Here is a 24,047-nt window from a genome sequence, read left to right on the forward strand (position 1 = left end):
GAAACCACAAGGAACTGAAAAAATTTAAAACTAAATATAAAATATGAAGAAACCAAGAAACTAAAAAGACGAAATACTGAAAAACCGTGAAACTAAATCACTAAGGTTCTAAAGTTCTGTTAAAATTTAATTCGTTGTTAAACGTTAACAACACGAATGGATTAATCAAATTGCGTCAGTTAGGTCACATAATTAGTTATTCACGCATTTAATTGCAGATTGAACTAATGAAGTTTCTAAAAAGCGGTCCTTAGAGATTAAAAGATTGGAAGCCTAAGAAACAAAAAATCTCTAGTTGTAAAATGAGAAAACTATTAAAAATGGAAAAATTTCCAATCTTTTATTAAAAAAATTAAATACAAGTTTTGGATGTTTAAAATACACTTAAGATACAACAAGCCAATTTAGAAGTTTAGGAAAAATAAAAATTATTTTTTGAGCAAAACAGATTTATTTACAGATTTAAAAAAATTGCAGGTTTGGAGAAGTTTTTTTTAACCTTCGGTCTCTGTTTATGAAACAACAACAATTAAAATAGAGGCCACGACCACAAAGCCAAAACATTACAAGAATTGTCTATAAGACCTCAAGAAAGCAATTTACTAAGAGAACTTGTTGTCCTAATTCAAATGGCTGAAAGAATTAGAGCTTGGATAACAGCCGAGGGTCGCCGCACTCATTATTAACTTTCAGCAATTAAAGTTAATTCTTTTTGGTTTGTTTTTCCAGATTCGTTAACCACAACAATGACAAATTGTAAACGTCTAAATTACGGTGCAAAAATAATAATTTGTGTAAAAAAATATGAAAAGGTAAGTTACCTATTTACGTTTGTTAAGTAAGTATTTGAGAGGAAAAGCGAGACCAGTGCAAACAAATGATCGAGTAAATAGTTGAGCAAATGTGAATAGTTGGGAGAGAAACAAAACATTAAAGGGTGAATCAAACTTAAACACTCTGTTCTAATCTAATTTAAATTAGTGGGATGGGTTTTGTCGGTTAACAATTTCAAGGATAAGTAAAATGAAAAAATTTCATTAGTAGAGACGTGACTTTGGGTTTTATTTTACAAGAATCATAAAATTAAAAATACTGCTCATTTCTCTAAACTTTCAACTATGAAGCTGCCAGACATTTAAATTCCAACTCGGCAATTGTTTGATTTTTGTAAAAGAGTTTAAAATTCAATTTTTTATGTAAAGTTGTTATTTTTTAATATTTGTCTTTACTTAGGAGACAAAAACTAAAAAATAGTACAGCAGAATAAAAATAAGGGCGCTTTGAGCGTTACACCGTCTCGGTGCCAAATCGTTTTAAATTAAGTTAAATCCAACCAATTTACTAATTACTTGAGAAAAATTGCAGAAATGTTAAGCTTTGCATTCTTAACAGACTGAGAAAAACTGACAACTAAAATTTTCGTAGAAACATTACCGGTGCTCAAGTAACGGAAACTTAATTTATAGCTAAATTGTAGAAGAAAGAAATACAGGGTGAGTTCATTGATACAGACATGCTCGATTGCACCTACACTGTCAAAGATATCGAAATGAATTAAATAACACTGCAAATGAGAAGTCAAAGTGCACGTTCTAAAATTATTTTGTTTTATACCGGGTGTTTAATTTTTACAGTGCAGCATTTAACATAGTTATATACATGACACTCCCTGTATATTTGTATATATTTAAACGTGCACCTTTTTAGGCTTAGTTTAGTTTTTGCAATTTGCTTAAACTATTCACAAGTTATTTAATTTTTTTCTACAATGTTGTGCGTATGCAGGCACATATTTAAAAAAACGCAGTGTGCTTGGTTTTCAAGAGATTGAGTTGGGATTTTGTCTGTGTGTGAACAACTGTCGGGGGTATCTCTCGGGGACAAGATTGTCCATTTGCATTGTACCGTTACCATGCTGTGACACATTTATTTTGGTAAACTTTAAAGGACCATAAGACACTCAATTTACTTCTTTTTTAAAAAGTTGATAGTTTTAGAGATAACTCGGTTTTTCTGAAAAATGCGCATAAAATTCCTTGGATACCAACGTAGTGTGCCATGCAAAACAATACATTCTGACATAAAAAGATCAGACAGACGTTTTTTGTACGTGACGTTTTGTTTTGTTGTGAAAATGCATTTTTCATATAAATTGCATACACATCTCATCGAGATCTAAACTTTAATTTTGATATTTTAAATAAAAATGAAAAAAAACGACGGCAATACTAGAGAAAATATACAAGAAAGAATTAAAAAAGCTTTTTGTAGAATTGATCATGCCACATTAGAAATCGTAAATTTTTAAAAGAATTGACCAGTGTATTACTTTATTGCTTAAGAATGCCGTCATTTTCAACAATTTTGTAACTGTAAGTAATATGTTATCGCTGTTGATTTTTTATACCTGGTATTCTTTATTTCCTTATTTCTTCATTGTAAATTTCTCATTTTTATTTAACAATTTCTTGTCAAAATTTTATTAAAATTTATGTCTAGATGAGATTTAAAGGTATGCACGTTACGTACTACAAATGCCATTTTGACATTAGGATGTCAAAATCTATTGTTTTTCATAGCACGCTACATTTGTGTCCAAGAAATTTTGTGCACATTTTTCATAAAAACCGAATTATCTCCTTAACTATCAACTTTTGGAAAAAAATTAAAGAAGTAAAAATACCTCAGCCATTGTTTACCTACGAACAAAGTCCCAACCTGATATTTCAAAAACCACGGCCACTGCAATTTTTAATAATGTGCCTACAGACGCACTAAATTGTAGAAAAAATTCAATAATTTCTAAACGGGTAAAGTACATTGCAGATTTATAAAGCCCAAAAAAGTGCAAAGTTTAATATGCACAAATATACAGGGGGTGCCTTTTGAAAAAACTATGTTAAAGACTGCACTGCAAAAACGAAAAACCCGGAATGGTGCCCTGTATATAACTTTAGAACGTTCACTTTGACTTTCCATTTCCAGTGTTATTTGATTTATTTCGATATCTTTGACAGTACAGGAGCAATCGAGCACGCCCATATCAATGACTCCTCTGTATAATGTTGCTCGCAACCAAAGTTTCATTATTGTACAAGAACATGTTATAGCAATAAATTTTGGTCATCAATAATGTTTTTCTGCCTATCTAGAGTATTTAAGAACGTTCTAACGCTAAAATCTTCAGTTTTGTTCCCACAATAATTTTGCTAGAAAACACCAATTTTAATTTGTTTTTGACCAAAATTTCGTCAAACCGAACCAAAAGAAATTATTGATGTTTAGAAATCAAAATTTTAGGTTTGCAAATGTAACACAAAAACTAATAGCCACCAAAGTAAATAAACAATTACTTAATTTTAACCTTAATTGAGTATTTAGAAAGTTTTTCAAAAAAAAGCAAAATTATTTGCAAAATTTTATTCATATTTAATGAAAGAATGAACAAAATTAACCAAAATAGTTTATATTTTTTTTTTAGTTGTTAACACACTAAAGTTTTTCTCCCGAAAAATTTGGGTAAAACTGGTTGAACAAAATCGATTGCCGTTGATACTAATTTTACCTACAAATTTAATTCGTTTTTGAACCTGAAGCACATTTATTTTGTAAGATCTTGTCAAAATTAAAATTAATTCGATGCTATTTTGCCTGTTTTATTAAGACAACACATATCTAATGTTTAGCATGTAAAACGACGTACAGTCACTATCAAAAAAATGACACCCTTTAATACCCCATCCACAAATCTTTTCTATATGATACGGATAATTTACAAATTAGCTGGATATTGTGTCAACTAGATGGAGAGTTTGTAAACAAACCTGTTTGTTACAATTTAATACCCTGAAGTTTTGAGTCGGACTTTCGCTATCCGACCCGGTTGGTGAGGATGTCATTCTTTGTGATTGTGACTGTTCAAATAAAACGTTTCCAACTGGAAAAACTCTGAAAAATTAGACTTTAATGGATACTGTATACTCTAAAACGCATTTCAGAAAAATATTTTTGATTATACAAAGTGTCCCAAACATAAAATACTATTTTTAATGAAATGTTTTCATTTTTTCTGTTTATTAAGATACCTTTTTTGCTTCTTACATGTTTCTAAAGTGTTAAAATTAGTTAAAACAAATAAAAACCAAAAAAAATAATAGCTTTCTACCTCTAGTTGTAAAAATTAATAAAAAATAGAAACAATGCTTTTTTTGCACATGTTGAACAAGGTCTAGTAGACTTATTAATGTTAATGTTTACAAATGACTTCCAAACTTTTTAAAATTTAGAGCCTTTTATTTTGTTTATTTTAAACAGCAATTCCTGTTTATTTTTATACCATTTGATGAAAAATTTGAAAATGAAGGTTTTTTTTTTATTACAACCCTACCGTAAATCCTAACAAATTCACAATTATATGCTAAAAACACATTCTATCAAAAACAAACCACTTTAATTAAAATAAGGAATAAAAGTCGAACATGGTTAAAGTTTTAGGCAAATAACTTCGTATGTGTTAGAATTTACGTTAGAATTGTAATAAAGTAATGTTCTTTTTTTAATTCTGCATCAAATAATATAAAAATAAACGGGAATTGCGATTTGAAATAAGCAAAATAAAAAACTTCAATGTTAAAAATGTTTGTAAATGATTTGAAAACACATGTAATAAATCAATCAATAGGTCAAACTTAATTACTAAGACTGTTAGAGCTTGTATATAACATGTTTGTACTAATTATGGCATAAAAAGGCACTGTTCCTATTTTTTACTAATATTTAAAATTTAAAGTTTATAAAATTAATTTTTTTGTTTTATTTTTAACAGTAATCCCTAAACCGATTTGAAAAAAGCCAGAAAGGCATTCTAATGAGTACAAAAACCTAACAACAAATCATTAAAAAATATTATTATGACATAATGTTTTCTGGGACACTCAGTATAAACAAAAATATTTTTGTCCTAGAGTACAAATTAATAATATCCACAAACTATCAGAGCTCTAACTTAAATAGTAACGAGCTACAGAAGACGCTGAACTTGTATAAGTAATACAATTTGTTCAAAGATGATTGTTCATGGACTGAAATGGTTTGAATTGAAGTGTGCCGCTTTATCTGCATAACTGTTTTAATTTCTCTGTCAAATCTTTGACTTTTGTTCTTTTCTTTTGTTTTTGGATTCAAAATTTTTTGCATTATTTTGACGGATCTGTCAATTTGAGGACATTCATAATTTAAACTAAACGGCAAGTTAGGTTCAGTTCATAGGTGACTTGATGAACAACCATTTTTGAACACATTGTACAATTAATGTGCGTTGTTAACATATTACATTGTTGTAACATTTATTAAAGTCGTTATTAATTTTTTTGGTAGATAAAATAGACGCTGATTGTAATGTTTAGGATAAAAGTTTAAATACATAAAAAACAGTTTTCTTCTCATTTGATTCTTCTAGTGGATACTCTAGTCTTGATTCGTTAATTCACTTTTAGTTTAATTTTAAAGTTTGGGTCGTTGTTGTGGTTGCTTGCGCTAACAAGAGAAGGCACTAATATCGTTACACAAACATGAATTATTTCCCTACTTAGCTAAATTGAAAGATTAATTAGAAGTGAAACAAAGATTGAGCTTGCAAAAAAGAGGCAAATTAGTTACTTTGCCGGAAATACATAATTAGGTGAACAAAAAATTTCTTTTTAATTAAAATTTTTTCCGAATCATTAGTGCCCGCTTCTTCGATAACTCCTCCTTGCATATATTTTAAACTCCGACAAAAAGAAAAATGAGCCGGCTTGTGAGTGACCGCTTTATCAAATACAATTAGCTTTTATGCTTTTGCCCAGAGAAGCAGAGAGGAAATAAAGCTCGAACAAGTTTCAGTCTGTGATGCGGCAATCCTTTTCTGTATCTAGCTGATCTGTTTATGGTGGATATACAAGATTTATAATGATTTTCCATAAACTGAGACATTGGGGCTCCCGTTAGACTCGAGACGAATGCTTTTCCGGAAGGCCCGGAATAGTAGGGTTCCTGTGGAAACAGCACCGTAATCAGGAACGGTCATCACAAATTATCGGTTAATTCACAGCTGGAGTTTAATTTGTCCAGGTGCTCTCAATTTCAGCAATTAGTGTAATTTATTTCACTCAAAATGCAGCAAAAATTCATATTAACGTATGCATGTTTTACTTAACTTCTACACCAAGATATTCATATAAGAAAATAAATCTCAGTTTTGTATTTTTGAAAACTGTTAGCTGTTTCAAAACTATAAAAACGCCAACGTTGCATTTTTTCTTAAAATTTGCTGTTCTAAATTATTCATGCACTCCAAAAAATTAATAGTTATTGTAATTTATATTTTCAATGACAGATCTAATCATTAATAAGTACTTTATAATTTTATCAATCTTATATTTGATAAAATGCGACGTTTGCGTTTTTATAATTTTGAAACAACTAATAAGTTTAAAATAGTTGATTTTAAAATAGGGTATTTGTTTTGGTCTGTTCCAGTAAAAACTTACACAACATTAATGTTTCATTTAAAAAGAACCAAGAAATTTTTAATATAATGTAGTAAGTTTTGATATATTTTTTATGAAACTTGTCGACAATTGCGTTTCTAGCTGAAAAATGAGCAAAAATTATTGTAGCTTCAGATAAGCATATCAGCTAAAAACAGAATTTTTAGTTCAGAAAAGCTATAATCTTTAAATAACGCAAAAAACACTACCCACTAGCGCATTTAAATATTTTCCTAATTAACTTGACAACTGTTTAACTAATTTAAGGAATTTAATTATTTTGTAAAAAAAATCTCGTAATAATTGCAATTTTGGCTTAAAATATGCGAAAATGTTTTATTCTATTGCCATGCTGAAAGTTATTTGTTGATTTTAAGGTTATTTCCATCAGAAAAACCTGGCGTTCGAAAAATTTTCCAATTTTTTTCAATCGATTTTGAGACATTGTGCTCAGAAATTTTTTGATTTTCTTATTTTCGTTACGAAAAAATTCAACTATTTTAACGCAGACTAAAATGTAATAAAAAAAAGTTATTGATGTAATTTTATAAAAATAAAAAAAATAAAAAAGTAAATATATAATATAAAAAAGATAAAAAATATAAGCAGTATTATTAGGCAATACTGGTAAAAAATAAAAAGTATGTGCGCTACCTCGCGGGACACCTCTAAATTAATCTAATTACAATTTAATCTGATTACGTATTGAATACATTGTAATTTATTTTTTTTATTAGCTGTAATAAGTTACATATTCACTAAATTGAAAACTAATCGATTACTTTGCATTTATTTAAATAAATCATTTTCTGAGGAAGTTGAATGGGGCGTTAAATGTTTTCATAAAAAATGTAATTTTTTTAGGTTACATCAATGAAAATTTGTATATATGGGTTTTTGGTTAAAGTTAAAAAATGCAATGCAACAGGAAATTCCCTATTAAAAGATCAAACTTTTATACTTAACCCCATGGGGGTGAAGTTTTTAAAAAACATAAAACACGTGTTCCGTCACTATTTACCGAAAGCCCAAATACCAATTTTCATGTAAACACCTTCTTAAAAAAACAAATTTTTATACTAATGTTAACCTTTGTCCTAGTAAGCACAGAGACATAAATATAACATTGTTTTAACGTTACAACGGTTGTTATAACGTTTCACATTAAAATTTACAATGTTGTTATTTGGTTGTATGAATACGTTTTCTTTTAGCGTTTATGTTACGTGGTTTAAAAACCATCTTTATTACTTTTACTAATTTTACGTTTAAAATGCGTTTTAACGTTTTAACATAAAGTTGTAGATACGTAAAAAACATAAAGGAACTTTAACATTTGTTTTAAACGTACAATTAACGTTAAAAACACTGAATTTGATTTTTATGGCACTGTCTAACGTTAATTTAACCTATAATAAAATTTGAATAGTAATTATTATTATACTAATTTTAACATTTGTCCTAGTAAGTACACAGACGTAAGTCTAACGATCTTTTAACGTTACAACGTTTTACGTTGAAATTTTGCAACGTTATTATTTGGTTAAATGATTACGTGTTCTTTTAGCGTTTATGTTACGTAATTTAAAATTTGTTGGTTTTACCAATTTTTAACGGTTAAAATGGGTTTTAACATAAAATTGTCTTTACGTAAAAATTGTAAATAAACTTTAATATTTGTTTTAATTGTTACAATTAACATTTAAAAAGAACTAAATTTGGTTTTTATGACACTGTCTAACGTTAACACATAGGATGACCAACAAAAGTATCCATTTATAGGCCATTAATTAAATTAATTAATTAAGTAAATTAATTTAAATAAAAGTAACTAATTAATTGTTTCGAAATCTCAAAATGTTTTTCGTATGTATTTGGCGATAAAAAAAGTTCAAATAAGCACAAAAATAAAGTCAGATTCATTTTTCGAGCAATTTTTATATACAGTGTGTTCCGTCTAAACCCCAGAATAAAGTATTGAAAGTTCTAATAAAAATTTTATTTTATTTTATTAAAATTTGGTACTCAGTTATAATCCGTTAAGTTCTACTCAACAAAAATATTTTCAAAATGGTGACACTTTCGGTTATACAGGAAGTCGATGTCAACTTTCTTATTTTCAATCGAAAGCTAAATGTTTTTCACTGCGTTTTTCGATTAGTTGAGATATTTTAAGGCCATTTTTATCAGCTTTCCCCATACCTAAGTTTAACTGTTTTAGAGATAATTAAAATTTTTAGATTTGCACCTGTCACTTAAAAAATCGGTAACTCTTTAGTTTTAGAGATTAAAATCATATTTGGAAAATTCAAAAAGAAAGCCTATTTGTGTTCTCCTGCGTGTTTAAAATTAGAAATTTTAAGTTTAAGTTTGAACCACTTCAAGTACTCATAACTTAAGTTTTTAAAATCAAATGTCCTTATTTTTATTTTACTAGATGGAGGAGAATATTTTTTCTGCAATGATCTGTATAAGCATTTTCTATACATATTTGTAATAATTTTAAAATTAAGTTGTTTTTTTTGACTTTGTACAAAATTTCTTAATGACTACAGTTATTTTGGTAAGTTTACCATAAACATTTCTAATTAAACAAACGACAAACTTTGATCAAAATTGTGTTTTCTGTCTTATGAACTCAAAATAAATTCATTGAATGTTGGTGTAAAAAACCTCAATTTCTCACATTTTTTCCCTCGTTTCCATAGCATCCTATGAGAAAAAACCTAATAAATTTCTCAATCAAAACAAAAATTTAATGCATTTTGAAAACTATTAAACATAAATATAGGGAACGCTAATTGAGCGATTATGGTTGTATACAAATTTTCAAATGACTATCATTGTTAGAACTACCAATGGTTCAAATATGAAGTTAGAACTCCCTGTATAATTAGTTATCTTTTAATCGATTAAAACTCAGCATTTCTGACTAAATTGGTTAAACATAAATTAATTTTTGCTCTGCCGTATATTTTTTTGAACCGATATTTATTTTGTCGTTTTTGAATAATATTAACTTGAGGATTATTTTATACGACACCACTTTGTAGCAATTTGCCACAGCTTCAAGCTCCGTAGGTACTGTTGTACTTATCTCAAAGAGAAATGCCATCCACAGCCGAGACATCGGTCGAAGCAAAACTTGGAACTGTTGGAGTTGAGAGTTGAGTGCGAAATAGACCTATTTAATACAAAAAAGCAGCTTCATCTAGTGGTGCTTTACATGTGCTAAGAGGACACTTTACCTTAAAATTAAGGAATGTCTATGGAAACGCAACGCTCTGAAGAAAATAACAAAATGAATTTTTCAGTTTTAGAATTTTTATTAACGTTTCGGCGTAAACTAGTTTTGCGTATTTGTTAGATTTGTCAGTTTCAAACTGCTTTGTTCGTAAAGTGACAATCCTGACAAAAACCTTTGACTTCTTTGCCATAAAACATTGAGATAGCACTGATAACTATCGATCCTTTTTCTCACATACGACGGTTCTTGGAAAAACTGCAAACTTTTCAAACTTTGAGGGTTGTAAGGGCAATTTTAATCCAATTTGTAACACATTTCATCTAATATTCACAATTTTTATCAATAAATGAAACCGTAAACTGTTGAATTAAATTTTAAACTTAACAAACAAAACAATTTATGTGCATGCCCTAATTTTTTAAACCAAAACTATTTAACGTTAATAGTTATTGATTATACAAGACGATGAAGAAATTTATATATACAATATTTATCATCGTGTATAATATAATGTTGGTTTGAGAAACAGCTAATTTGCCTTTACATTTTAATTAGCTATTAACTTGTCTTTTATTAATGTTAAATAAATAGCAACTTAATTCCGAACTATTTTAATCCGGGATTAGCGCATTCATAAAACAATTAAAAACGATTAAAATTAATATAATAAAACCTTAGTACAAAACTAATTTTTCATAAAATAATTATTTATCGGCAACCAACCCGGCGCATCCACCATTTTTATAACTAGCTAAATGCAGAAAAAACAAATTTTATTAAAATATTTTGTAAACACAATTAAATTAATGTAACCATAGCCATCTGGGACATTTTGTGCTGATTATACAGACACATCAAACTTCTTCTCATACAAAATAATGTTGCTCTGATGACTAAATAAATAAATAAAAAGATTCAAAACAGTATATATTGCAGAAATGTTTTTTTCTTTTTTTACCATAAAGTGTATTTTAATAAAATAATTAATTAATTTAAATGAAATAATTAATAAAAAGTTGTAAAGAAAGAAGAGATCTTACAGATCCCTCACGTGTATAAGATTTATTATTAAATTATAAAGGTTAAAAAATGTAACTAAACCATAAACGAATTGTTTCTACAATTTTTTAAACTTGTATTTACTTTACGTATATAAAATTAAATAAATGTTAAGTTAATTTGCAAAAATTCCCATCAAAAATGTTACTTTTGTAAACTAATTATAAAATATTTTTTAACATAATATATTATCGCTTGCGTAAATGTTTGGTTTATCAGTTTGTAACTGCTTTGTTCGTCACTTGACAATCCTGACAAAAATCTTTGACTTCTTTGCCATAAAACATTAAGACAACACTGATAACATCGATCATTTGTTCACACATACGGTTCTTGCAAACTTTGGGAAGTTGAAAGATATTTTAATACCATTTGTAACACATTTCATCCAATATTCACAGTGTTCTAAGTCAGTTATCACCTAGTTATTTTTAATTAATAACTCCTAATGCGTAGTCCAAAATATTTTCTTGTTGATTTTATAATTTAATATGCATGGAGTATTTCTTAGAAGTAAGGTAAAAATATAAATATAAAGTATTTAACCATGGGATGAAACAACATTTTTCTTTAAATTTGAGAATTTTTCGTAAATTTTGTCGCAACGGTTGAGTGACTTATACAATCATTTCCGCGACAACAGTAAAGATCAGCAAAATGTCTTAACTGGATCACTTGACCCGCGACATCTAAACAATAACAATAACATTTTTAAAATTTAAAAAACAAAACATTTTTTGTAATTACATTAACTATGGTTTAAATTAACTGTTTCAATTTCTAAGCAAATTTTATACAAGGTGTTTCACAAAATTTTTCTTTAAAAATTGTCGCAACGGTTAAGTGACTTATGCAGTCGTTTCCGTGACATCAGTAAAGATCAATAAAATGTCTTAACTGGGTCACTTGACCAGCGACAACTAAACAATAACAATAATATTTTTTAAATTTAAATGACAAACTAATTTTTGTAATTACAATATATTTGATTTAAATTCACTGTTTTAGTTTGTAAGCAAATTTTATACAGGGTGTTTCACAAAATTTATCTTTAAATTTGAGAATTTTTCGTAAAAGTCGCTACGGTTGAGTGACTTATGCAATCATTTCCACGACATCAGTAAAGATCAGCGAAATGTCTTAAGTGGGTTACTTGACCAGCAACAACTAAACAATTACAATAAAAAAAATTAAATTTAAATAACATAATAATTTTTGTAATTACATTAAATTTGGTTTAAATTTACTGTTTTAGTTTGTAAGCAAACTTTATACAGGGTGTTTCACAATTTTTTTTTTAAATTTGAGAATTTTTGGTAAAAGTCGCAACGGTTGAGTGACTTATGCAACCATTTTCACGACAACAGTAAAGATTAGCGAAATGTCTTAACTGGGTCACTTGACCAGCGACAACTAAACTATAACAATAACATTTTTTAAATTTAAATGACAAAATAATTTTTGTAATTACATTATATTTGATTTAAATTCACTGTTTTAGTTTGTAGGCAAATTTTATACTGGGTGTTTCACAAAATTTATCTTTAAATTTGAGAATTTTTTGTAAAAGTCGCAACGGTTGAGTGACTTATGCAATCATTTTCACGACAACAGTAAAGATTAGCGAAATGTCTTAACCGGGTCACTTGACCAGCGACAACTAAACTATAACAATAACATTTTTTAAATTTAAATGACAAAATAATTTTTGTAATTACATTATATTTGATTTAAATTCACTGTTTTAGTTTGTAGGCAAATTTTATACTGGGTGTTTCACAAAATTTATCTTTAAATTTTAGAATTTTTCGTAAAAGTCGCAACGGTTGAGTGACTTATGCAATCATTTCCACGACATCAGTAAAGATCAGCGAAATGTCTTAACTGGGTTACTTGACCAGCAACAACTAAACAATTACAATAAAAAAAATTAAATTTAAATAACATAATAATTTTTGTAATTACATTAAATTTGGTTTAAATTTACTGTTTTAGTTTGTAAGCAAATTTTATACAGGGTGTTTCACAATTTTTTTTTTAATTTGAGAATTTTTCGTAAAAGTCGCAACGGTTGAGTGACTTATGCAACCATTTTCACGACAACAATAATGATCAGCGAAATGTCTTAACTGGGTCACTTGACCAGCGACAACTAAACAATAACAAGAACATTTTTTAAATTTAAATGACAAAATAATTTTTGTAATTACATTAAATTTAGTTTAAATTTACTGTTTTAGTTTGTAATCAAATTTTATACAGAGTGTTTCACACAACGAGACCTGCACCAAATGTACGCACCCAAAAGTCACAGATCTCTAGATTCACATTCACATTTAATTATTTAATTTTTGGAAACACATGACAGTATTTAATTGTTAATACTTAGAAATTGCTTTTTTTCAGCAACAGTTATCATCTGTTTTACCAAGAAACGGAATGACTATGATTCTAAACTACCTATTTTAATCACTAACTACTCAAAACTGTTGTAATTTTTTCAAGAGGTAGACAAACTGTACAGAAAACTATCCAATTTTTCAAAATTTGTAATCGAGTTTCTATTGTGATATGTATTCTTAGTGGCATTTCACAGACGAAAGTCTCGTAAAATTTATGAAACTGAGTGTATATATTCGAATTCTTTTTCTAATAAAATCAGTATGAACTTAACTAAAACATAAAAAATTAATCAGTTTTGTCCACAGAGTACAGCATAATGTGTTGTACTCATGTTTTGATTTAAAAAGATTATCGTGTACTTTTTACCAAAAATTCATAATACCAACAAACAAAACTTTGTGATAGGTTTTCTTTCAAATTTGTATTTTTAATTTAGTTATAAGGCAAACTATGTGTTGTACACATGTTTTGATTTAAAAAGATTATCGTGTACTTTTTACCAAAAATTCATAATACCAACAAACAAAACTTTGTAATAGGTTTTCTTTCAAATTAGTTTTTTTAATTTAGTTATAAGGCAAACTATTAATTAATTGTGAAATTTTTAATGATTACTGATCTGATCAGCTGCTTGCATATTACAATAATCAGAAATAACTCACTATTGTGTCACCCTGTAGTATGATATTCTCATTTAATATTTTTTGTTCTTTGTCTCCCAAACGAGTACATGAATAACCCCATTTAACTAAAATAAAATGGAATTTATTTTTTGGCCTGATGGTAAAAACTTGAACAAATAACGTCATATCTTCGGACAAAAAATTAATTTTTTTAGTGCTGTTACCCGGCGCATCCACCATTTTTACAACTAATGAATGCAGTGGAAAAAGCTGAGAAATTTTAATTAAATTTTTTTCTCTGACTTCTGCAGTTTGTTGTTCCTCATCATTAAAATTTATTAGATATAAGCAGATCTGACCACTTTGATTAAATCATCTTGTGAATTTAAAACAATTGTGCTGTTTTTGAATTGTACTAAAAACTGTAGAACAAAGCAACTTTTTATTTAAAAAAGTTGTATAGTTCTAAAAAAATCCTCAACACTAATATTACGCAACCAGTTTCCATCAAGAAATTAGCAAAATTCAAAAAACTGACAAAATTTTTAACTAATTTTCTTAAAAGCGAGTAAAAAATGCAAAAAAGTTTGAGACGTTTCTTCTATAACCTTATAAATTAATTAACTACTAACACGTCTTAAATTATATTTTAAAGCACAATGTTTTGTATTCATGTTTTGACTTAAAAACTTCTTGCACACTTAATAAAAAATTCTTAATGCCAACTAGCAAAACTTTGTAATAGATTTTTTCGCAATTTTTTAGTAATTTAATTATAAGAAACAAAGCTATTAATACGATAAAGTTGGCTTGTCGGCAGATTTGCATACAATACAGTTTTTTAAAAGAATGTTAAAAATATAAGAAACAAGTTGCGTGCCTAAATGTCGCAACAACAAAAGCAATTATAATAATACTCGCATTTTTATGTTTTTGTGGGCTTTGTTTTTATAAGCCTACACTGAAACACCCACGCGAGTATGTGAATAAGCTCATTTAACTAAAATAAAATAGAATTAATTTTTGGGCAAAAACTTGAACAAATAGCGTCATTTATTTGCGGAAAAAATTTAATTTTTATTTGCTGTTACCCGGCGCATCCACCATTTTTCATACTAATATTAGAAACATAATTGGAACAAAAATAGAAAGCAATTATACCACGTATCTCATTGGAAGCTGTCGTAAATACGCTTAATATCGCGTAAATAAACGTGTTTTAGACATGTTATGCTGATGAGTTCAAACACCACCTCGGGCAAATAATATCGCTCAGATTAAATGTAAAGTAATTTAAATCAAATACAAATTAAATCCAAAAGTATGTGTTTACGAAACCGAGCTCAAAAATGTAAACCATATTTTGTTAATATTTTTTGAAGTGTTTCCACTCGTTATTTGCATACTTGAAATTCATATGTAGCAACCGGTTTCGTTTAGAAAATAATTTCATTACACAGATTTTTACGAGAGAACGCATTAAAATAAACCGGCATAATTTTAAGCGTCCCCGTTTCAAATATTTCGAGAACTTATGCAAATTCAAGTGGAGGAGAATTTTAATGACAGAGGAATTAATGATTCATCTGAAACGCGACTTTTTGATTTCATTGATTTGCTGTCCTGAGAGAAATTAAGTAATGACCATAAATCTTGATATTGCCAACTTAATTTTTAAACTATTTCAAGTGGAATTGAAGTATTCAATCTAGAAATGCTTTTCTTGATCCATTTAGATTCGGGTTGATGCTTGCAATTTGTGGAAGTTGCTCATTCCCACATTAAGAAAATTTCATTTGTGGATAAACAGTGTCATGCATACGTAAGATTAAATTAAACGTTATAAGAAAGACAACGAAACACAATTTAATCATATTTGCATAAAATTTCTAAGTTGGGCGTTTTAAAAACATTTTTATCAATGTGGAGAAAGAGAAATAAAACAAAAATTAAATGTAGCTATAAACCAATTACAAAAATTTAATTTTCGCTTGAAACAAAAATGGATTTCCTTTTTGGGATAATTTAATACTTTCCTGTACGTTTTGTTATTTTTGGATTGGCTGGATTAGTTACATTTATCAAATCGGCACTTTAATAAATCAACTCGTGTTGATGGTGTTACGTAAACTGATAATTTTGACGAAAATTACTTTTTACTCGTTGATCGTTGATTTACGAGAGAAGATTTGTGTGTGATCCACCTAAATATGAAGAAAAAATTTCAAACAAAAATATTTAATTAACTTCTTTAATAAACTTAATTAACTTTTAATTTAATTAAAAAACTAGCAGTTTTCAGTTTAAGTCGTTTTTTATTATAATTAAGTCTTCACTCCAGTGATGCCTACTTATTCAAAAACTCGGTGGATTCTACAACATGTAAAAAACGACTTGAAGAGTCACTGCTTATTGAGAGCAGAGAATAATTTATATTTTTTCGGTTTTTTTTTTGAAAAAAAAAAGGAGTATTTGAGCCAAGTCAATTTAAGCAACATGTTTTAATATTGCAGACTGATGAAGATGTAATAAAGATCGAAACATCACAAAAAAATAAATTTTAATTATTTCATGCCCTTAATAACTGACAAATCTAAGAGTCATACTCAGTTTTTCAACAACACAATTTGTCATCTCAAAATATGTAAAACAACTTTTACAACATATTGTTTCAACAATGCAAAATCGAAAAATATTTTGTATTTATTTTGTATTCGTGTTTTTTTTTGTATTATACATTTGTATATGAGATAAAGGTGCTTGGGGCTTGGGCCGTTAAATAAGTTATTATTAATTTTTTTTTATCAGTTTACTGAGAATTCTTAAATTTTGAAACAGTGCCAAAAAATAATCTAAAACAATTCTAAACGAAATCATAACAGAAAACAAAGCAGTCGAATCTAAAAAAAAATTGATGGATGTTGTACAAGTGTTTATAAAATTATTCTAAGTACTGTGTATTCTAAAAAAAATGTAGACAAGTAATTATAAAAGAAAGTGAATACGGATTTTTAAAATAATTTGAAAAAAAGTTCCGATTTAAAATCGAGAAATGGCTTAAAAAAAATTAAGAAGTCAAAAAATAAAAAAAATTAAAAAGAAGAACAAACATTGCTAAAAAATAATCTGGAAGAATTCCAAACGAAACTAGAAAATAGAATTGAAAGAACAAAAATAAAAAAAGTCGCAAAGTGGAACTGAATAAAGAATTTGGAAAATTTAGAAAAAAATGCATACAAAACAATTTTGAGTATTTTAAAAAAGAATCTACTGATGAGTAAAACAAACGGAAATAATCTAATGGAAATTGCAGATTTTAGATCCAGAAGAGGCCTTACAAAGAATGCAACTTTTAAACAAAATTTTGAAATAAGAACAGAAAAAATAATAAAAAATATATTTGAAAAATTTAAAACCATACTATAAAAAAAACTTTTGATAAGACTTAGAGTAATGTATAAATTATAAATCTAGAAATGGCTTTAGTAAAAAATAAGAAAAATATCGTGAAAAAACTATAGAGAAAAATAAGAAAAGAAACACTGTTAATACATTAATGTAAAAGATCTTTCTTTAAACGAAACTAAAGAAGGAAATTTAGAGTAGATTGGAAAAAATAATTTGGAGAATGTAGAAAAAATGTGTTTATAAATTTATTTTGGGTGTAGTCTACAATATTTTTCTAAAGAAGAGTCTAGAGTAGAATTTATAAAAAATAATTCAGATGTATTTTTAAAATAAACCGTAAAAAAGTGCAGATTTTAAATCTAGAAAAAGCTTTAGAACAGAATAAAAAAAAAATTTTAATAAAAATTTAGAAAAGAAAACAGAAAAAGGCTAGAGAATAATCAGGAAAACTTCGAAACGAAACTATAGAACACTATTGAATCGACGCAAAATAATTTTTCAAGAATTATTTTGAAAGCTATAGAAAAAATACTGTATTTATAAAATACTTTTATTCTTCGACACTGTTAAAATTTACGGTTTTTCTCCTGTGTAAAGAAGTTTTGACAACTGTTTGGCATTTCTCAGTACGAAACGTCAAATTATTTTTAACAAATTTAAAGCAATTTTAAGCCTTGCTGAGTCTATTTCGAAGAATGAAATGTTGTATTCATTTCGTTTTTGTGCAAATCGGTTCATTTATTTCGCCTCGTGGATGATAAACCACTCGATAAAGCGTCCGATTTACACTCAAACTCATTAAATAAATAACTATTAAAAAAAATCCAAACTTCAATCTAGAAATAGCTTTAGAACAGCAAAGGAGAAATACCTTAAGCAAAACCTAGAAAAGAGTGCCAAACTAATGCCAAAGAATAATCTCAAAACATTCTATAGAATAAATTGGAAAAACTCAAAGTGATTCAAAACATAACTTGGGAAGTGTAGAAAAAGTATTTATAAAATAATCTAGAAAAGATTTCTGATATCAGATCTAAAAACAGCTTTAGGAAGTCTTCAAAAAAGAATATTAAAAAAATCTTTCTATCGTATTTAATAAAATGGTTCCCCGTCAGACTACACAAAGTTCTTCTCCTGAAGAAGCATCAATAACCAAGCGAAACGTAGACAATAAATCACCTACCAAAAATAAACGTGTCTGCATTCCTGAATAATTAACCACACCTTAATCGAAGTAAAAACAAATGATGAACAGCAATTTAATTAAAAAAGTCTAAAAAGAATGCTAAAACAATGCTAAAGAATAATCTCAAAATATTCTAAACAAAAAACTATAACAGAAAACTCATTGTAAGTGAAGTTTAAATCATAATTTGAAAAATATAGAAAAAAAATTATAACATAATATAAATAAATAAAAAGAAAAGAAGAATATTGAGACAATTTAAAGAAGAGTGGCAAATTAATGCTAAAAGATAGCGTAATAAAATTTCAAACAAAAAACTATAAAAGAATTTGGAGATGAGTTCAAATTTTAGTTCTACAGATGATTTAAAAAAAAAGAAAGAGAAGAGAAGAGAAGAGAAAAGAAGAGAAGAGAAGCGAAGAGAAGAGAAGAGAAGAGAAGAGAAGAAAAGAGAAGAGAAGAGAAGAGAAGAGAAGAGAAGAGAAGAGAAGAGAAGAGAAGAGAAGAGAAGAGAAGAGAAGAGAAGAGAAGAGAAGAGAAGAGAAGAGAAGAGAAGAGAAGAGAAGAGAAGAGATGAGAAGAGAAGAGAAGAGAAGAAAAATGTTACTAAAAAATATAATCGAAAAGGAATCTAAACAAAATTGAAGAAGTTTAAAAAGACGCAGTGTGGAATCGAAAAGAATATCTAGATATTTAGAATAATCCTAAAATAATTCTCAAGAAAAATCAAGAATTGATTTTATATATGAATATGTAAAGATATAATTTTGAAATAATTTAAAGAAGGTCCAGATTTCTGATCTACCACAGACTTTGAAAAAAGCGGAGTCAAATTTAAAAACAAGAACATGTATTTATAAAAGAACTTAAATAAAATCTGCAAAATACTTTTAGACGAGAATCTAGAAAAAATTTTATAAAAGAAGATAAAAGTCGATTTATAAAATAATAGAAAAATAGAAAAAAACACCAAATTTGAGATCTAAAAATGATTGTAGTAAAGAATCAAAGTAAAATGTAAAGAAACGTATGTAAAGAAGAGTGTAAAAAAATGCTAAAGAATAATCTGTAAAAATCTTAAAACTCAAAATACAGTCTACAAAATCTAGATGAAACATGATAAACAAATTAAAAAAAGCATTTATAATAAACGATACAAAGAGAAAAAAATATAAAACGGAATATTACGAAACATGAAAAAATAAATACATATTGTTGTAATGCACAAATCTTAAATTAGACAATCTTTATTTTAAGTATAATTTTTTAACTATCTCTAAATTTTTTTAATTAAACAGTTAAGTTTTCTACATCTTATGCAATTGTATCTCAAAGAGGGTTATGTATATTCCAGAAAATGTTAGATGTAAGTCAAATTAGTAAACTTATTTTAGAAAACATTAAATGTAATACAGGTCTGTTGCGCTCACTCGTTTTGGCAAACATTATGCTCGTTAAATATAACCCGTCTTCCCATAGATCATAGTTGACTTGTAAATAAAAGTTATTTTTAATTTTATTTTGTAGGTTCATGTGTTGTCTTCTTAAATTTTTGCTAGACTGAATCAAAGCTGATTTTTCCTGAAATAAAATTACCTAACTTCTGATCTACAGATCAAAATCTGAAATCTGACATTATCTGAAACACGGTTGTAAAAAGTATAGTTTTTGTAATGCTTGCCAAATAAATATCATTTTACATTTTACCACAAGTTGATTTTTAAACTGAACAAAAATCCCTTCAAGGCACGGTTACAACATCACAAGCGAAACGACATATCTTGAGTTAAAAGCAGATATAAGAACGTGGTTATCACCGTTGTGTACATGTACTCAGGGCATCTAAACTAAGACAGAGTTTTAAAGTTGTCACTTGGAAGTGCTTTCGTTCAAACAAAATGCTCTTCGATACGTTCTCATCCTCAAGGGTTCGAATAATGTGACACAAAACATCTTGAGCACGTACGTTTCTTATTTATTTGTTTTTGCATTTATTAATAAAAAAATTCAATCAGAAAAATGTACGAAATGTGGCTGAGGAAGCGAAATGACAGAGCGCTATTTATTCTTCCAATAATAAAGCAGCCTTTCTTGAGATAAGAAAGTTTTATTTACAAGGATACAGTTACGGTTTAATGGACTAGCAGTGAATTGTCACTAGGCCACAAAAAACTCTATTTGTCATCTAAATATGAGAAATAATTTAATACTAACGTAATAAAGATTCAGTTGGAAATATATTACTTTGAGATATTAAAAAAAAAGCGGGACCGATTCCATCCTTATATGAAAAAGTTTCACATTCTGAATCCTTGATATTACATACTTGAAATAATTTTATTAGGGAGTGAAAAATTCATCTCTCGAAAATTACCTAGCGAATGTAATTATCCAGTTTAAAAGCGGAAAATGCTTTTACCTCAACAAGCCTTAAAACAACGTTACCACCACCGAACATTTATTTTCATAATAACACAGCAAGAAATGTTATTCTACATTAAGTTAATTATAGTTGCGCCAAATATTATCTTTTCATTATTATGGGGCAACAAAATCAACTTTTTTGTAACCAAAAACTTACACTTAATAATTCATCGTGACACTTCACCACATTCGAATCACTTTCACTCAATTATTAAAGTTTTTGCAATCGGAAAAGTTTCGCGAAACGATAACCCGAAGCTTGAACTTGTGCAAGCTGTAACACGGACACGCACACTGGAGCGTCGCGACGCTTACAGACGCCGGTTGGTACAGAACGGGATTCTGCGCTCAAGGTCTGATTTACAAGGACGTGAATACTTAGCAAAGTTCGTCACATTTCCGGAAAAATTATTGTTTCAGCGGGTTACTCTAAAGTACGACTACAAAGAAAAAAATACGCATTGTCTTCGTTTCTAAAGAACAATGCATGGATCATCATTATCTTTTCGTGTCGTTCATGTGACAAAAATTCAAGAATACGAACAAGGAATGATTAAAGTATTGCTATTAAATACTTTCTTTGCAGAAGAATTTTTCCATAATTTTTTCTATTTCTAGTCCTGTTCTAAAACAACAAAGCTTAAGTAATACTTTTGTTCACTCATCTACACTAATCCAATCAATATACTGAAAATGAAGTAAAAGAAAATTGTTTTTATTTAATTGTCTAGGTAGTCTATTATTATTTATATTTGATGTACTAATCGTATTTACCTAATATTTACATAATGTGTTCAATACTTTTATATTGCCTCAAGAGAAAAATGGTGGATGCGCCGGGTTAGTGGGCAAATAGATTGGAAATTTTTGGTATTCAATTAATTTTTTTAATAAAACTTTACTAATTTCACGTATAGTTTGTAATACTTCGTCTAAATTGTTACCTACCATTTAATTTACAGAAAAAATTGAGTTGGCAAAACAATGAGAAATATAAAATTTTACTAATCAATTCAAAAAAAACCTTAGTTTGATTTGTTCTTTAATAAATAAATGTTTCTAAAATGTAAAAAAAAATAAAAAAATAAAAAATTCAATTCGTAAAAGTCTAATTTTGTATTTTTTACTGGAACCGAATGAAGTTGAAATAAATTACTGGTCCGTGACTTTAAAATTAACGAATGAACTCAAATAGATTTAAAAAAAATTTTTTTTTAAGATATTGCACTTCCAAAAACAACACATAAATATGCAAAATGTTGAGGTTTCTTGTTTGAACCAATTTGTATTTGTTACATAAATCTTTATAATTTCTCAACTAAGAGCTAAGAAAAGCTTTAAAACTTTAGCAGTTTTTTTAAAGCTGTTTATGTTATTTCACACAAATACTTATAGTAGGAACGCTTCAAAAAAATGCAAAATTTCCGGTTCTTTTGGCCAAATTAAACTTTTTTTCAATAAAAAAATAAAAACACATTTAAAACTTAATATAATTTATTATGTATTCCTTAACTTTTCCCTGTTTTATTATGCTTTCTTGAATTTTTTTAATCTAAAAAAGTAGTGACGTTTTTTAAATTCTTATACCGGTCTTGGGGGTTTTATGACTTAATTAGTTTGTGGCTTAAAATTGCACAGGAGTTGTTCCCAAATTTTTATTTCTTTTCATTAAATGAAATATAATAAATGTTATCATTATCAAAAGATCTACTCCTGTTCTAAAACAATGATTCTTAAATAATCTTTTGCACATAAAATTATTCGTAATAAAATTGTACGTGAGACCAAAATTTGTGTTTAGTTTTAATTTGTACTTAATTAATAATTTTTTGTAGCGACTTAATTAATTAATACGAATTGTGGAATAACTCTGTATTCTGTGTGTTTATTAGATTTTCAGTTATATTTAAAATTTCTTTTTAAGCAGAATCATCAACTTTTAACACCATATGTTGAATACGTATGAATACGTATTTATATTAAAAGCAGCGTGTGGAAACTGGACATTCCTGCGGTGTTTTTTACTTTGCAACAATGGAACATTTTTAATTGATTAGTATCGCTATCGTTTAGATGCAAACGGTTGTTTTTTTAGGATAAGTGACAGTTTTACTCAAATTTTTAATTGTTTGTTCTGTTACCAACCCATTAACAAAAAACACTAAATTATAAAAAAATAACTTAAACTTTTTTGAGAGATTCGTAACAAAAAATATTGTACTTAACTTGATTGGAAAGCAATTTCCAAACTCGTTAGGTAACTATTTCAATATAATTTAGAGTTAAAACAAAAAACAAAATTGGTGGATGCGCCGGGATAGTCGACAAGCAAATTTTTTTATAAATTAACTTAGTTATTTACTTTTGTTATTTTTTTTATTTTAATACAGTACATGTAGCTTACATTAGTGTGTCTAAAGTGTTTTCATGTAATATCTGAAAAACTTGAGTTGGGAAAGCTATGAGAAGGATAAACTTAAACAAAACAATTCAAAGAAGGAATACGGAAAATTGCAAAAACTCGAATAGTTTAGTTTAGTTAGTTTCATTTTTTATTAAACAAAGTGGTTTTTGAAAATGTTCAAGAAAATAAAAACAAATATTATAAAACTAAAAAGCTAAAAATGGTGCATGCGCCGGATTAGCCAACAAGTAATTTTTATAAAGTAATTAACTTAGTTTTTTAAGTTTTACCATTTGTTTAAAATAAATGTTTAAATTGTATTACTTTCATTTAAATTTTTGAGAAATTTAATTTGGCAATCTAACGGTTCAAGAAAAAAAAAAAATGCAAAATCTAGAATTCTTTAGCTTAGTTTAGTTCATTTTTCGATAAATGAATTGTTTCAGAAAATGTTCAAAACAATAAAAATTAAAATAAAACGTTCTTCGGTTATTTACTAAGAAAAGTTCAATTAAACGTCTAGGAAATGTGGTTTTCAACTTCGTTGGCAACAGTAAATAAATTGTTTTGTTTTGATGTTTTGTTCTGCTGAATTATTGTTTTTATCACTAATTTTGTATTTTTTTTTACTTTACTAAATTTGTCCGTAACTTTAAAACTAAGTTGCCACCGAACAAATAAATTAAAACAAATTAAAATTTTTTGTTTTGGTGTAATTCCAGAAACAAAACTTAAAAATGGATATGTTTGGGTTTTTTGTTTG

The 24,047-nt window shown here is 27.5% G+C and overlaps 1 protein-coding gene across 2 annotated transcripts in view; it reads right to left on the minus strand.

The window, feature by feature from the left end:
• LOC656715 (metabotropic glutamate receptor 2) overlaps positions 1–21,185 on the minus strand; it is a 419,913-nt gene extending 398,728 nt beyond the window's left edge. For both annotated transcript variants that reach the window (XM_064354798.1, XM_064354797.1), the window contains exon 1: positions 21,038–21,185. The gene's annotated coding sequence lies outside the window, so the exon portion shown is untranslated. The remainder of the gene's footprint in view (positions 1–21,037) is intronic.
• Between the last annotated feature and the right edge of the window lie 2,862 nt (positions 21,186–24,047).

Source organism: Tribolium castaneum, chromosome 2 (genome assembly GCF_031307605.1).
Source record: "Tribolium castaneum strain GA2 chromosome 2, icTriCast1.1, whole genome shotgun sequence".
Classification (NCBI taxonomy): Eukaryota; Metazoa; Arthropoda; class Insecta; order Coleoptera; family Tenebrionidae; genus Tribolium; species Tribolium castaneum.